Source organism: Sinohyriopsis cumingii, chromosome 4 (assembly GCF_028554795.1).
Source record: "Sinohyriopsis cumingii isolate HCF-2022 chromosome 4, ASM2855479v2, whole genome shotgun sequence".
Lineage (NCBI taxonomy): Eukaryota > Metazoa > Mollusca > Bivalvia > Unionida > Unionidae > Sinohyriopsis > Sinohyriopsis cumingii.
This window is the reverse complement of record NC_142964.1, coordinates 48,776,181-48,784,362: the sequence shown is the minus strand read 5'-3', so window position 1 is coordinate 48,784,362 and position 8,182 is coordinate 48,776,181. Positions and strand designations below refer to the sequence as shown.

At 36.4% G+C, this 8,182-nt stretch overlaps 1 pseudogene across 1 annotated transcript in view; it reads left to right on the top strand.

The window, feature by feature from the left end:
• The first annotated feature begins 284 nt into the window (after positions 1-284).
• Positions 285-8,182, top strand: part of LOC149801130 (transmembrane protein 135-like) — a 30,887-nt pseudogene continuing 22,989 nt past the window's right edge. Inside the window, exons 1-2 of the transcript XR_016420441.1 lie at positions 285-745; positions 4,932-5,055. The product of XR_016420441.1 is annotated as a transmembrane protein 135-like (transcript). The remainder of the gene's footprint in view (positions 746-4,931; positions 5,056-8,182) is intronic.

Sequence of the window (8,182 nt, the reverse complement as noted above, 5' to 3'; positions counted from 1 at the left end):
CATTCACATGCACCTAATACAAAATATCGTACAAAAATAGCTTGTCACTTGTACATTTTATGTAGATTTGTATACAGTTCAATCTTTCGAACCGCTCTGGTGGTCTAGTGGTTGGAGCGTCCGACTCGGATGCGAAAGGTCGTGGGTTCAATCCCCGGCCGAGTCATACCAAAGACTTACAAAAATGGTACTAACAGCTGCCTCGCTAGGCGCTCAGCATTAAGAGGTTAGTGTTAGGACTGGTCGGCCTGGCGTCAGGATAATGTGACTGGGTCGAACATCGTGCTACATGTCTGCGGCATGATGCCCCAGTGCTAGACATCACTGTAAACTGCTACACTGCAGCGATATGGCTGGAAAATTGTTAAAGCTACGTTAAAAATCCAAATCACACACACACACACAATTTCGATCCGTCATGCTATGTATTATCTTTAGAGGGGATTAACACCGTGGACAGACTTGTGGCCCGTTACATCTGGTCGATAACGGCAGAATCATGTGAGGTTGTAGGTGTGAACTATGTCTACCCAGCACTACAAGCATAGGTGTGAACTATGTCTACCCAGTACTACAAGCATGACAAGGACCACGAGAATGTGTATAGATTCAAGGAGGATTTTAAGCTCTCTGAGTCAGCCAAGATGTTTCTCCGACGGTTTCTCAAAGGGTTTGGCAGCGGAGTTGGACTGTTCGTCGGATTCAAGCTTGTGTCTGCACTCATGCGAAACCCTTTCCGAGAGAAGTAAGTTTAGGCCACCGATCTTTAGGGATCTTTTCTTTAAAGAACTCTAGCCACACAAATAGCTTAAAAAAATATTTCTTTCTCAGATGTGATGAAAAATTAATTTATCCATTAGTCGAAAAACAAATGAGTTAGCATGCAGGAAAATTACCAACAAATTTCTTGTCATAAAGAAAATCAGCTCCCCATTCCGAAAATGCTTATTAAAAATAAATGCTTGCCCCTAATGTACTTTGGTTGAGCCCGTGGTCATCACTATTCTGACAGCGTAAACAGTTTGTTAAGATTTTGCTAATGTTTTTCATTTGCCTGTATTTTCTAAACATTTTGCTGCGTAGTTTAAAAAGGTACGCTTAGTATTTCTCATAAAGTTTGATATAGGATAGGTAAAACTTGACTTACCAATGTAGTAAGTTTATCAAACATATCATGAAGTCGGTCGAAATTACGTCACTTGTTTATATATTGATTAGCGTGCACGCAGAAGAACCCTAGCAACCTGGCAAAAAAGATTGACTATCATATGAAATAAACGTTGCTTGACCCTTTGTATAATCACCATAATGTACAACCATTGCTTGACCCTTTGTATAATCACCATAATGTACAACCATTGCTTGACCCTTTGTATAATCACCATAATGTACAACCATTGCTTGACCATTTGTATAATCACCATAATGTACAACCATTGCTTGACCCTTTGTATAATCACTATAATGTACAAACATTGCTTGACCCTTTGTATAATCACTATAATGTACAAACATTGCTTGACCCTTTGTATACTCACTATAATGTACAAACATTGCTTGACCCTTTGTATAATCACTATAATGTACAAACATTGCTTGACCCTTTGTATACTCACTATAATGTACAAACATTGCTTGACCCTTTGTATACTCACTATAATGTACAAACATTGCTTGACCCTTTGTATAATCACTATAATGTACAACCATTGCTCGACCATTTCTATAATCACTATAATGTACAAACATTCCACGTTTCATTTAAGTTCAACAGTGTTCATGTTATATTTCCACTATGTTTACACATTCATTATTAAACGTAAATATCGAAACTTTAGGACGATCCTTTTTTGTTTTTCTCCCTCATAATCATAATTCATGTATTTTAATATTTGTACGCATTACTAACGTAATCGTCGTTCCGCCACTTTCAAGATCTTCATCAATTGCTCCGTCAATTACTATCACATCTCTGCACACACACACACACACACACACACACACAGAGTAAAAGCGTCCGTCGATTAGCCGCCGTTCTCGTACAGTGATACTGGATGCACTGCAGGAATCTAGCCTCTAACGTACGACTGAATATATAGAAAAAGCTATAGGGTAAAGCCATACTTGTCGTTCTCGAAAAGGTCAGAGCCTGCATGTGGTGCCCACGATTAAATAGTTATTATAAAAGGTGTTACCTTAACCCCTCTGTCAAAAAGGCTGAACGAACATTTTGGCAGAATTACTTTTTGTTAGATTGGTAATGATTCATCCAATGTACAAATAAAATCCGTCAGGTTTTTAGCGAATATGAGCATACGAAAATACTGGAACCAAACCTTAATGCAAATTGTCAAAGACCGTGGCCTTGACCGCGGGATCAAAAGGGCAAAACTGCGTTTCACATAATTAATTGCCTTAGCGTTATAATGATGTATGCCAAGAATTCACAAAATATTCATCGTGGGATGGAGGAAATATAAAGAATGAAACAACTTGAATAAAAACTTTAACGATTATATCCTTTGTCTGTGACCTTGATTCAAGGTCAACGAGGCAAGCGTGCATGTCACCGAACGAATTGTCTTGGTATCAAAGCCTCTGACTCCATAAATAATCTGATTTTCCATGAAAGGAGAGATAAGTAAACTATTTGGTCCAACAAATGTATCCAGTGGTCGTTAACGACGTTGGAGAAAAAAAAAAATGTGTTCAGAGTTAATATATGTTAATACTTGATCTACTTAGTTTGATGACATAACACGCAATGCATTTAGATATTCTCGTTACCGAATGACTGTAATTTTGTTGAAAATACTACTTCAGAAAGCTCAGATGTCAATGACAAGAAATTTTAGTAATAACTTTGGCTCTAATTATTTGAAGGTTATTTTCCTGAAAATAAAGATTTTGGGATCAAAGGAATAAATAAAAGACAGAAGAAAAACCAATTATTCTCGTACACGTTGAAATAGGTTTAAAAATAGTCGATTCTCTTATTTGCATATCCTATTTAAATAGTGTGGTGCATATTTTTGGAAAGATACGTAGGGCCTATGTATTTTCGTTCGTGTGTTTCCCCGACATGCATTGTTAAGCACAGTTCAAGTTCTAAAGTAAGCATTGGTCTGCTTGAATTTACTTATTATGACCTTCGTTTTTCCATGCAAATGTATTGTCTTGCCCACACAAATATTTAAGAAACCTTATAATTCCACAAAAACATAGGCGCCCAATAAAAACACATCTACAAAAAAAGACCTGCCTCTTAAATCTTCCTGACAAAATCACATTTAATTCTTGTAAAAATTAATCATCATGAGAGTTGAATAATTTATACAACTTTATATATTTAAAGTTCACTTGTTGTAAGGGGTATATATATATATATATATATATATATATATATATATATATATATATATATATATATATAACTTATGTTGAATACTAAAAGTCAACAGACTAACCTGTGTTTGTAGATAAACTACTTATTATTTCGATATAATCGCTACATTGTTGTAATTAATAAAAATTTATACATATGAAAACTAATCACTATTACAAGCATATTTTCAGCTTCATTGAAAGGTTATTAGAAAATAAAACTGTCCCATCAATATACCATTTCTTTGTTCCCACTTCTACCTCCGCCACCCCACCCCACCCCACCTTAACGAAGATATAACAACTCCCATACAGCGCTGCAGGAGAATTATGGTATTTATTTGGTCAAATAAGTCGGACAACGCACCATTGACTCAAAACCTTTGTAATGTAGAATATTTTTTAATTGTGTAAGCATGTATGTCCCGTACGGTTCAATGCTACTGTAATAAATTTGGAGTATGCGCATTTGGTTATAGCGCCCCGTTTAAAGGAATTCGTAGATTTGTGTGATTATTGGAATTCGGCGCAATGGAAATATCCCTAGCCGGAAACCAAATAAAGATAAACCATGCAGACGTGCGGTTGATAGATATTTGGCAGGTTTTTTTTTTTATATCTGTGGTCTTGCATTAATCAGAGTAAAATTTAGGTATAGAATGGACACGTCGGGCTTTCTAATTTACAGCTGAAGTTGCATGGACGTATTTGTAAATTTGGGGTAAACTTATGACTTCTAGCTGGAATCGCGCCAGGGTTTGACAACTGCTCGGTCAAGTAAAGTAAGGACCCTTGGCTTGTAGCAATACAAACAACACATACTTTGAAAGAGGGGGTGGGCAGGGTGTTTCGAAATTAGTGTAGTGAATATTTCAATTAAAAAAATTGACTGTGTGCAAGTAATCGTTTGTGTGAGAGAGACCGAGACCCGTTCATTCTGGTAAAGGGCTTCAGTATTCTTGTAGAACATAATAGTAGATGATATATTTCATACTCGATAGTGAAATCTAAAAATTATTGGTTAGATATTTTTCATGCTTTTTTCTTTCCTGTATTTTCACCATGTTAAACATATTTTGTGACATGGTTTATGTGGAATTGTTTCTGTTAAGTCACTTTATAGAAATCGGATGAGATGTTGTGATGAAGAGCTTCTTTAATCTTCTAATTTTCAATTCTGGAGCAAGTCTGGTATATAGCCATAATGAAAAATAGTTTCTTTTCTTTCATAAATATCGGATATATTTCAACCTGTGGTACCCCCCAAATTTTTTATATATATATTTTAATTGGTGCCTTCACCACTCGTAATTATCGCGCTTTTGTACCATACAATGAAGTTCATCCGATATTCACGTAGGAAACGGAAATATCACCAATTTATATTTGAAATAAGGCCTAAAGTTCAAGCGCTAAGTTACCTTTAATTCATGAACAAGTGCTATGTTAAAGTGGGGAAAGTGTGTGAAATGAATTCAGCTACGATTTACACAAACATGCAGTTCACTACGGTTGTTATGCATCCCCTTTTGTTGTTATAATTTCAGACTTCCGAACATTCCTCGGGATATTATGTCGAAAGACTGTGCCAGGTTTGCCGCATTTTTAGGATTATATCCCAGTCTATACGAGTTAGCTCTTGACCTGGTACAACGCTACAGGGGCAGAAAGGTACTTCCTTTACACACATAAATTTTTATGTGGTCTCAAATTACAATTAAAAATCTGCAGTTATATGCCATCACTGCAATAGCTGAAGGGGATATATTGTTTTACTGCAGTCCATCCGTAACCATGACATTTGACCCATTCATAAGTAGATGACCTGATTAGATTTGACCATTAGAGCAATTTTTCTTTCCTTTCTATAATTCTTTTTGTTTTCCTTTTCACACCTGGACTATTTTGACGAAATCCTTGCTATCACAATTAAGAAAAAACAAAACAAAACAAAAACACTTGAAATAGACAAGTGAAATTTGGTGGGCTATTTTAAATATGTAGATAATCTAGCTAGAGTTTTAGACCATTGTATATATTTTTTAATTGTTTTGCACATTTGCTAACTTTTTGGACAGACTAATTGGACAAAAACCTTATTTGCATGATTAGGCAAACATCACTCGAGGCAGCAGAGTAAAATTTGGTAGGCATATTCCTATTTTCATATAGATGTCTTGATTAGATTTTCAGGCTATTACGATCATTTTTAAATTCTTTGTTTCACTTTTTCAACATTTTGGACCCTGACTATGGTCGAAAATCGTGTTTGCTCAATGAAGCTAAAACTACTCGATAAGCTCAATTCAGATGCGTGCTTATGTACACATACAAACACCATGATTACATTTTGAGGCAATTATATCAAATTTTAAAAATCTTACTAAAGGATTTTTTTATGTTGTCTTGTTTGTCCTAAATTGAAGTAGTGCCGATCTCACACGCATATGACCATTTCGAAAATCATGTTATCAGTACTCCTAAACTTTTTTTTAATGTCGTTTTGAAAATGGTACCCGTCGAATATACTCAGAGACATCCAATGCAGTTCTGATAGCGGCCATATTGAAAAAATTGCTATCACTAGTCTTTCCGAACTGATTGTTTCATTGGCATAGGCGTTTTGACTGAAAATTTTCTCGTTATTTGAAGATGGATCCCAAATTAAAATGATGCATTTCAGACAACCAGTATGATTCCATCAGCGAGTACCTTGAAAATCTTCCAACTCCTCCACAATGGATGGTCTTGTTTGCATGGGAGTAGTGAATAGGGATAGTATAGGGTCTATGGGACTTATCATTAAAAACACCCCTGGGACAATATAGGGTCTATGGGAATTAACATGGACAAAAACCCCTGGGACTGTATAGGGTCTATGTAAATTTAACATGGACAAAAATCGTGGGACTGTATAGGGTCTATGTAAAATTGAAACAGGGAGGGGTCTCTATTTCTTTTATTTTTTAAAAAAAAAAATAAAAAATAAAAAAAGGGGTAGGCAATTGAAAGTCTATCTCTTTTCGGGAGATTGGAGTGGCCCTGAAAAGGGCCTTTGGTTTTCTTCTTCTAATTTCTTCTATTTCTCCACCAGCTTCTTATTTTCTGTCCTACACTTTTTCTCTTCTTTTCTTCCTCCTTTTTCTTCTTTTTCTCTTCTTTCTGCTTCTCCTTCTCTTCTTTCTTCCTCTTCTCATTTTCTTCTTCTTTTTCAATTTTTTCGTTCCATGCTCTCATCCTTATCCTTTCCTCTTCATCCTCCTTCTCCTCCTTTATTTCTTTTAACAGATCACTGATGATGTCCTTTAGTTTTCTTAAATTGTTGATCTCCATCTTCACTCGATCGGGACTATAAGAATAGTGATCCTCGTTTAGGTTAACCAACATTTGCTCCATCATGCCCAAATTGTCCAGGACGTCTTGCAATTTTTTCATTTTATCAAGGTGGTTTGAAGCCATCTTCTTTTTATTCTTTGTAGAATGGTGTGAACGACGAATACTGTGGGTTTTATAGTTAAAGCGCGGACGTGATGGAAAACATCCCCCTAAAGCCCAAAAATTATATTACCTAGATCATCACTTAAAACGCGCGGACGTGAAGGAAAACATCCCCTACTTTTCTCATCTCATATTATCTACTATCCACATACGTGAAGCAGCAATAAACAAACCCAAAATCTGGTATTCACACACGCAAAGCAATAAAATGAATCCCAAATTAAGCGCTTACAAAACCCAATAATCTACTATCCACACAAACGTACTTGAGCGCTTACAATCACAAACAGATATAATCACACCAGAAAAAAGTCAGTGTTTATATTCACACTACTTTACATACATACATTGGCAAATTGATTACTATTTCTTTTCTAAAGGTTTGGGTAGCCCTGAAAAGGGCTGTTTGTTTTGAACTCCAGGGCACCTGGTTAATGGTTGCACCTTCCAGGCCTTTCACTCTTTTTTGAGGGAGAGGAGAGGCAGAATGAGTGGCTTCAGAATCCCAATCTTCTGTCTCTGGGATTCTGAAATTTCCTTCTTGTGTCTGTGTTACAGCCATTCCTCTCTCCTTTTCCTCCTCTTCTTTTTTTCTTCTCTCCTCCTCTTCTTTCTTTCTTCTCTCCTCCTCTTTCATCCTTCCCTCTTCGACGATGGCCTCCGCGGCCAGTTCATTTAATATGAGCCTGGCATATTCCAGGTGCACATGAAGTTCCAACAGTTTCGCTAGCCTTCTGCTCATTCTCTAGTGTTGATCAATTAACAAGGGTAGCTAGACTGCCGAGCGATTTTCAATTTATAGTTAAAGCGCGACGTGAAGGAAAACATCCCCCTAAAACAAAAGTTATATTACCTAGATCATGACCAAAAAAACGCGCGGACCTAAAAGAAACACTCACTCACTTTTTTACTATCCATTACTAATTTAAAAATTTTCATTAATCACTTCAATATACTATCCACATACGCAAAGCAATCCAATCAAACCCCAAATCTACTCTCCACGCACGTCAAACAGCAAAAAAACATTATCATTATCTACTATCCACACAAACACATACACTCACACCACAAAAGAGTCAGTGTTTATATTCACACTACTCTACATACATACATTGGCAAATCGATTGTTATTTCTTTTCTAGAGTATTGGGATGCCCTGAAAAGGGCTGTTTTTTTTTGTGTGCGAAGTTGAAGCTAGGGCGATCTTTTAGTTTCTAAGAATGCGACGTCCTCTGACGATAGACTTTCTGACGATAGGTCTGCTTCTTCGGAAAGAGAAGAAGAACTCTTTGGTGTC